The sequence below is a fragment of the Geospiza fortis genome, unplaced genomic scaffold (assembly GCF_000277835.1).
Source record: "Geospiza fortis unplaced genomic scaffold, GeoFor_1.0 scaffold874, whole genome shotgun sequence".
In the NCBI taxonomy this organism is placed as follows: domain Eukaryota; kingdom Metazoa; phylum Chordata; class Aves; order Passeriformes; family Thraupidae; genus Geospiza; species Geospiza fortis.
The window spans coordinates 693,215-702,053 of NW_005054456.1; the positions used below are offsets into that span (position 1 = coordinate 693,215).

At 56.1% G+C, this 8,839-nt stretch overlaps 1 protein-coding gene across 1 annotated transcript in view; it reads right to left on the reverse strand.

Moving 5' to 3' along the window:
* STARD8 (StAR related lipid transfer domain containing 8) overlaps nucleotides 1-8,839 on the reverse strand; it is a 27,309-nt gene that overhangs the window by 7,470 nt on the left and 11,000 nt on the right. Inside the window, exon 2 of the mRNA XM_031062676.1 lies at nucleotides 577-648. The gene's annotated coding sequence lies outside the window, so the exon portion shown is untranslated. The remainder of the gene's footprint in view (nucleotides 1-576; nucleotides 649-8,839) is intronic.

The window sequence follows — 8,839 nt, forward strand, 5'->3', positions numbered from 1 at the left end:
TCCTCCCCCCGCCGGGACCAGCATCCCCCCGGGGCTTCCAAGCACACACAGCTGAGCTCTGTGAGCCACACCACAGCCACCCTGCCACCGCCCGGGGCGCCTGGCACAGGAGCTGGGAGTGGGACCATGTCTGATCCAGGCTGAGCGCTCAGAACAGGCTGGAGCAGGGCAGGGGTTGCGGGAGTGGGGAGGGATGGAAGGAGGGAGAACACGCTCGCTCTCCACGTTACCTCCACTGGCTGCCCCTATGCTCCCACCCACGGCAAACACTCCCTGAACCACTTCAGAGCTGATGGCTCTCCAAAGCCTGGCTGCCCATGGCCAAAGCAGCCGCCCCAGGATTCCTCAGAGCCCTGCCTGAAGGGGAAAAGTTCAGGAATGCAGGGAAGTTAACTGGCTGGTTCTCCAGGCCGTGGCCAAGGGCTCAAAGTGTAACAAACAATCATATAATCAGTAAGCAATCCCCTCCTCTCCCTGGAGCTGTGGGCGCTGTCCCTGCAGCCCCCCTTGGAATCTGGCTGAGATAGAGGCTCTGGGCAGGTACAGAGCAAGGTCAGGGCAGGAGGCAGCTCTCACCTTCGTACAGCTGGGCATACTGGGGGAACCCCGCTGCCCGCAGCCAGTCACACGCTTTCTTGGCTTCAATTTCTGTAAGAAAGCAAAGAACCAGCCTGAGCATCCTGCAGCAGCAACGCCCTGAGAACACAGCCCACACCCCCAGAGCCCTGACAGCAAGCCCATGTTCCATGTGCACAGAGCAGAGGAGATGTGTGGCTGCAGAGCCAGGGGGCCTGGGCAGACACAGTTCAGCTGCAGCTCTCTGCCAGCACTGGGCAAAGAGCAGGAGGTGACAGTGATGCCACCTGAATGACAGGGCCACAAGATGCAGTTTTAACCTTCTGATGAAACGTTTTGTTTCTGAACCCTCCAAACCAAACACAGTTCTCGGCCAGGCAGGAGAGGAAGATCTTTCTTTGTAATCATCAGTTCAGAGATCATCAAAGCTCAGCGTTGATCACTTCTGCAAACATCCCTGAGCAAAGGCTGCCAAAGAAACCCTTCCTCCCCACCTCCTTCCCATCACCCAGCCTTCTCCACCTCTTCTTTCAAGCTGGTGTTCATCCCAGTCAGCACCAAATCCCTGGTGGGGCTCTTCACCCCTTGCCCAGCTGGTTCCCACCCCTCACAAAGGGATCAGCCATCGCCCAGATGAGCCCATTCAGCAGCCAGCAGTATTTCCTGGGAAATTCCTCCAGTTTAGAGAAACTGAGGGAAAACAGCCCCGAGCTCCCGCAGGCACAGCGAGTGATTGCCAAGTGTCAGCACCCATTGGCCCGATGACATTTCTGCTGCTGAGGGTGACAACATCTGACCTCAGGGGTAGAAAATGCCTTGGCAGCCTCAGGGTCTGATCTGTCCCTGCTGGAGGCACACAGCGGGCTGAGGCCAGACCCACCCAGCACTGGAATACCCTGATTCCATCCCCATCCGCCCACTGCCTCAGCCCAGAGCTCTGGCTACAGTTTGCATTCCCAGTTCCAGACTTACAGAAGCAAAAAAAAAAAGTTCCAAATAAGCAGCTCAGTTCAGGACAGGACTAAGCCAAAGCCCTGGACCCAAATACTTGGCAAGTTTTGGGAAGAAGTTTTGGAATGAGCATCTGGATCCGGGTCCAAACCACACAGCTGTCATTAACCATGCCATGAGTCCTGCCAAAGCCCAGGGCTGACCCCTCCTTCCCCCAACAGGGCTCTGACCCAGCAATCCCAGTGGAGAACTCAACCCCGGAGCCATCCTGGGTCAGCTGCTCCATGTGGAGCACCACATCCCTCCCAAGGAACTCAACACCCCACAAGGAGAACACCCCATGGCTGCATCTCTCCATCAGGAGGACACCAAGCCTGGTAGTCCCTGGGAATGCTCTCTGGCCATGTCAGCTCTGGAAGCAGATCCCTCCTGCAGTGGGCAGGACCCAGGGACAGGCACTTCCCAAAGCCCCTGCCAGTTCCCACCGCTGCCTGACTCTGCTCCCAGTGGGAATTCCATGGGAGCAATCCCAACCAGGGACTGCAGCTCCGTGTGCCCCAAGCCATGAGCAAAACCAGCAATGTCCCACCTGTGCCACGGATGCTGCTCCAGGGACGGGTCTGGCGGAGGGCAGCAGGAGCAGGGCCCTGGCTGAGCTTACCCCTGCCCACAGCAGGGCTCAGCTGGTACCAGAGCATGGCTGGGGCCACACCAGAGCCTGGTGACACCCAGTGTGACCACGGCCACCCCAGCCAGAGCCCAGGGCTGCAGCAGGATGCTCTCTCCGTGCAGGACTGGGCTCAGCCTCCCATCACCGTGGTGGAAATGTGGAGTCAGAGCACGACATTTCCTTCCCTCCTCCACCCTCCCCACGCAGGGCTGGCAGGGGGCCAGGGCCCCAAACCCCCACCCCTCCTGTCCTCTCCAGCAGCCAGCTCCGAGACTCTGCCTGCTCTGACAAGTCCTGCATCCCCCCAGAGCCCCTCCAGCAGGGAGAAGCCCCTTAGAGCAGGGGGATGTTTGACCAGCCCAGGCTGAGCTCTCCTGATGTAGAAGTGCTGTCACAGAAAAGGTTTCCAAGTATCCTGTCCCAGAGGGAGCCAGCAGCCAGCTTCCTCCTCTTCCTGCCCTTCCCATGGACGTGCTTTCCCAGGGAAGTGCAGGAAAGGCCAGGCAGGCAAACACTCCTGCCGTGGGATGCTGGGCACAGGGTCACCCATTCCAGCCGGGTTCCCAGCCCTCCCTGTCACTTCTCAGGAGCCTCACTGTCGGGCAGGGTGATGGGGCCCGAGCCCAGCACACATCCCTGGCTGCAGCCTCCACTGGGAATGCAGCCTGAGCCCAGGGATTGCTGCCCAGAGACCCTCCACCCTCCACCCCGCTCAACCTGAGCCCCAGGCAGCAGTGACAGAAATGGGTTGCCAACATCTCAAGATACCAGGATTCCCTGATGTCTAATGCAGGCTCATCAAGCACTACATCCACTCTCAGCAGGGCACAAAGAGGGTCTCCATGCCTCCACTGGTCAGCAAATAATTTCCAGGAGCTTACAGCAACTCAATATCTTATAGCAACTCAATATCTTTGAGATCTGCGGTTTAAATAGTGCAGAAATCATCCCACTCCAGTTGCATAGCAGGAGGAGCTGGCAGAGGGTAGAGGCAGAGTCCATGCATCCCTGAGAAACAAGGGGATAAATCCCACCAGCTTCCTGACTGCAGGCAGGGAAGGCAGACCAGCAGCCCCGTTATGTTTCATGTTCCAAAGGAAGCTCTCCATGGGAGATGAGCCCTCAGGAAATGCCTGGACAACCCCATGGGGAAACCAGCACCAACACCTTCAGTGGAAAAAGCTCCCAGTGGTGCACCATCCTATGGGCCACCAGAGAATCCTCCCCCAGCAAAGCCTCTGCCCTTGTCCAGCAGCTGCTGAGGCTGGATGGTGCTTCCCAAGGAAAAGGTTTCCACAGTAGCTCTCCCATGCCACGCACCCAGCAAGGGGCAGAGATGTAAACCAAGCACCACCACGGTCCATCAGAAACCCCCCAAGTGGGTCCAGACCCCCCAGCCTGACCTCCCAACACCCCCAGGAAGGGGTGGAAATCAAAAATGAAGGAAGAGAAGATGTTCTGATTGTTCCAGAAGAAAAGGATGAAAACCAACACTGAAGTGGAGAAAAAAGGACAAAGTTTCCCAATCCCTTTCTTGCAGTGACTGCACTGTGGCATTTTCCTGGGGCAGCACTGGTGACTCTGGCAGGAATGGCTCCTGGCTGTGAGTGTCTGGAGCCTGATATTTCTCTCTCAAGTGCTTTTGGTGCTCCATCCACCCACTCTGGAACAGGCGTGAACCAGGGAAAAAAGGGAAAAGCCCAGGGCATTCCATAAAAGCTCTAAAATAAGCAACCTGGAACACTGGAGGCCAGCAGAATTACAGGCAGGAAAGCCACTTCCCAGAACCCCAGCTCTGCACTTTCACTTTAACAATCAAAACTGACAAGAAGTCCCAGGCCAGGCTCTCAGCTTCCCACAGCAAGGTTCCAAATCCCCATAAAACGTCCCACACAGCCAATTAGCATGTGAGGAGAAAACCCCACCACAAAATTGCTCACATGTTACCTCATGGAAAGCTGGAAGCAGCTGCCTGGCACTGCGGGGGAAGCTTCAGCCCCAGCACCAAGGGGAGAAAATTGCTCTTTTTCCTTTCGTGTTGGTGTGATTTCTTTCCATCCTGCCTGAAAGTAAAACTGCCTACAACAGGGACTTTCCTTCCCAGCTATAAGCAGAAGTTTCTTGCCTGCCTTTTACAGGAATGACAGGAAGTCCCAACTCCTCTCCTGAACCAGGGGGATGTGCCCTCACTGCTTGAGAACATGAGGAGCTGAATGGGGTGTCCCATGGGAAAGGTGTATGCTACCAGGGACAGAGGGACTGACTCTGCCTGGAGAAATCAGAGCTGCCTTCCTGAGCAGGGCATCTCTCCCACAGCAGCCAAGGGCCAATCCTAGACCCTCCCAGGGGGGTTTGGAGGAAGCCCCCATGGTTCCACAGCTGGAACTCACTGCCCACCCAGCTGGGCTCTTGGGGCAGGGGGCACACAGAGCTCCACACTGCCAGCCACGGGCACCTCCCGCTTCCAGCTGCCAGCTCCACTCAGCAGAGGGCAGAGATTTTGGAGCTGCCAGCACAGACATGGACAGGGCACATGGACAGGAATGAGGAATGCTCTTGGATGTTCTCCCAGACACGGCGCGTTTCCATAATTAACCTTCACACAGTAAATAGGTCCCACAAGCTTTGGGAACTGCTCCTTGCTATGTCACCAATCAGGAATTGCTCAAATGCCTCCTTCACCTCCAGCCCTGAAATGTCTGCTCCAAGGGCATTGCTGCCAGGAGATGGCACCTGGCAGGAGGGATGGCAGAAGAGCCCTCTGCCACCCCCAGAGAGCTGCTGGGAACATGAACACGAGGGACATCCAGGGGTAAAAATGATCCTAGAGGTTGCACAGGAATTGCTGGATGGTGTCCGTGGGTACTGGCTGGTACAACCCACACAGGAACCCCTCTGACCACCACAGGGCAGGGGGACTGTGGTTGTTGGGTGTCTGGATCAGATCTGGATCACAATCCCTGCAGGCTGGGCACAGAGACCCCCAGCAGCACCATCAGAGCCCCCCAGAGCTCTCCCCTGCCTTATCTCTGCCCACTCATCCCTCCGCTGGGCTCCAGAGCTGCGTGTGACCACCCTTATCAGCTGAATGTGGTAGCTCTCATTTCCTCCCCTCAAACGAACCCAACAGCAGCCTCAGGTCTGGTTTACTCAGCCCTTCACGCCCACAGTGTGCAGAGCTTTGTGCTGCACCACGCAGGAGTGCGGGCACCAGGAAACCGAGGTGAGGCTGCAGCACTCGTCCACCCAAAAGGAGGCACCTGGGAGAGGGGCCCAGCCTGCTCAGAGAACACCTCTGCTTCCTCAAACAACACTCAGAACAACATAAATTCAGGTCTGCAGCCAGTGCTGTCTTTAGTAAAGATGAGAAGGAAGCACTGAAGCAGACATATTGGCCACAAGAAATGACGTGTAGGATTATGGAATCATGGAATGGTTTAAGCTGGGAAAGCTGTTTAAGATCTTCGAGTCCAGCACTGCCAAGGACACCACTAACCCAAGTCCCTTCTTCACACCAAAACATCTTCACAGACCCCACAGGGCAGGGCTGAACATGGGATGCACAGAAGGACTGAGTGCTCTGGGACATGCCATCTGATGGACACTGGCAGCAGGACACAGTGAGGTGGCAGAGACCAAGTCAGTGTCCCCTGGCACTGCTGTGATGGCTACGGGAGTGTCCTACATCACATTACAGATTCCTGCTCCTCCAGGCAGCTCCTCAGAGTCTTGTAGCCCCTTGAGCCTACAGGACACCTCCTCCCAGCAGCTCCAGAGCACTCGGGGCAGGAGCTCTGCACGTCCCACTGCTCTGGCTGCAGCTGCAGAGCAGATGTCTGGGGGGAGCAAGGGATGGAAAAAGAGAGGAACAGAAACAAAGGACCAGGAAGGTGAGGACCCTGATGCGTCCTTGCCTCCCACACCTGCATTTCTGCAGCTGCTCTGACCCCAGAGGAACAACAGAGAGGGCAGGACTGTCCCACTGTGCTGGGAGCACACAGCAGCAGCCCACCACGCCTGAGGGCAAGCCCAACATGGTGGGAACCTGGGGTTCCATCTCTGAAAAGGCAATGGCAAAGCAAGCTCAGAGCAAAGAGAATCTCTGGCTCCAGCTCATCCTGTGCAGAAGGTCTATCAGTGCCAGCACAGCCACCAGACACCTTTGCCAGATCCAGGCTTGGGGTGAAGTTTCTTCCTTCTCTTTGGTGTTTGCTGAAGCCAGAAAGGAAAATCCAGAAGAGAATCCCAGAATAGTTTGGGTTGGAAGGGACCTTGGTGATTACTCATTCTGGCCCTCTGCCATGGGCAGGGACACCTTCTACAACCCCAGGTTGCTCCAAGCCTCATCCAACCTGACCTAGAACAGTCATGAGGCATCCACAAGGAGCCAGATGAGAACAGCTACTTGGATCCTGAAGAAAATCAATCTGTCTTGCCCATCCTGTAGTCCACCCTTTCTAAAATTGCACTGTTTTCCTGTTGGCCATCCCATGGACCTCACACGCCCTTTGTTTGGACAAGCGGACGCCGTCGGTCCGAGGGCAGCCAGCAGTGCTGGAGCTTTGGCATCCATCACCCACCACAGGTACCAGCCAGGCTGCTCCTCCCAGTGAGGAGGATCACATCTCACTTTTCTTTAGATGGACAACAGCAAAAGTTTTCCAGTTTTCCAGTTTTCACCACCTGGCAGAGCGTTAAACACAGCATGGACTGAGGTCAGCGTCCAGAGTACCGCACGAGACCCAACCCCAGCCACCACCAAAGGCCAAGGAAGGCCAAGCCAAAGGAAAACACCAACAGTTCTGCTAAAAAACAGAACCAGCAGCAGTTCTGGCTCTGCCAGGAGTTCCAATCACCCACTGGAGCATTTGTATCTCCCATGGATGTGACCTGCTGCAGCTGCTCTCCTGCTTCCCACGCCGAGGAACAACCTCCAGCTCCTGCTGCTAAATCCAGGCACTAAAGAACAGTTATTTCCTTAATACACGAGGGAATGCCCTCCTACTTTTATGCATTTATTTAGCATAAACACGTGTGTTACCAGAGGAACCCATGGAGCAGAATTCCCTTGTGGTCTTGCTGCAGCTTTTTCCATGTTGTACAGAATCACAAACCCATCCCATTGCTGGCTGAAGAATGCTCAGGTTCCAGCAGCTTTGGTGGGAGCCCTACATGTCCCCAGGGACAGGGAGCCCAAACCACAGCTGTCACACCCAGCCAGTGGCCACTGCCACAGCCCTGGCATGGGCACGAGCCCTTGCAGCAAGGAACAGGCACTGAATTCCCAGCAGAGCCATGAATGGTTAGTTTAGGGCTCTCTTCTTCCCTTTCGCAATACAAAAATAACCCCAAATCAAGTATTTCCCAGCTCAGCACATGATCCTTCCTCCTTCCCCACCAGACTCAGCTTTGGTTTATCAACGATCCCTGCAGCCCAGGGGGAAGTACAGGTGCCTGCATGTGCTCCTTGCTAAACTCCTGAAATCCCAGAAAAATCTGCAAAATCCAGGAGTTTAGCCCCAAGGAGTCCTGGATGTGCAGCCGAGCACAAGGCCCCCCTCAGCCCACGGGGTGCAGGCTCAGAACCCCTGTCCATGCAGAGACCCTCCAGCACTGCCCCACATCAAGGCATAACCTAAACTCCAAAAACACAGCCAAGGGACATTTCTGAGGGGGACACGGGTCTGCGTGCCCAGGGGAAGGACTGTCACCAGCTCCCAGGTCTGTGTGCCCAGGGGAAGGACTGTCACCAGCTCCCAGGTCTCTCCCATCAGGACCCCCTTCTGCTGCACCCCACGCCCACGGGCACCGCTTGGGGTATTTCCACCTCCACCCAACAGCTCCAAACTCCGTTTTTTTTCTCATTCCTTCTTCTGGAAACTGCTTTTAAATCAGTGAATTGGTGTCAGCAGATGATGCCACATCCCAGAGCACGGCTGGCACCAGCACCATGGCACCCCTGGCCATGCCTGCCAGGGCCGGGGGAGTTCGGGCTCACACGAAAGGATTTTGGCTCGGGAAACAACCGGAGATCATGAGGAGCGCTCCCACCGGCTTGGCTGGCTCTGGCAGAAATAAACCCAAATATTGCCAGGGCTGCAGCTCCAGTGGGGAGCAGGATGGGTGAGGAGAAGCTCTGGCGCTGTGACTGAGGCCAGCCCGTGCTGTGTCACCGCCACCGCCGCTCGCATCCCTGCCCCGCTCAGCCGCATCCCCGGTCCCAGCAAGGCACAGGGCTCCTGCACAGCCCCGCTCCGGGCACGGGAAAAAACGGGGAAGGAAATTCTGGTTTTCGAGAAAAGATTTAAAAAAAAAACCTCCCCAACAATTTTAACAACAACACAAGCGACACCTCTGAACCCTGCGCTCGCCCCCGCTGCGTAAAAGCCGGAGCAAACCGCCCTGCTGCACAGGAAACGCTGCTTCCAAGAAATCTCTAACAAGAAAAAAAGGTCATTTTAGAGCCTTTCCCACCTCCCCCGAGAGCGTTTGCTGGCTGGAGCCTCCCAATCCAAACACAGAGCCGGGGCACGAGCAGACTCACCATGGCAGGAGCTGTTAATCCCGGCTTTGTTCATTGGAACCCGTGGATTAAACGCAGAAAAAAAATATCAGCATGACCCCCCCAGCCTCCTTCACACC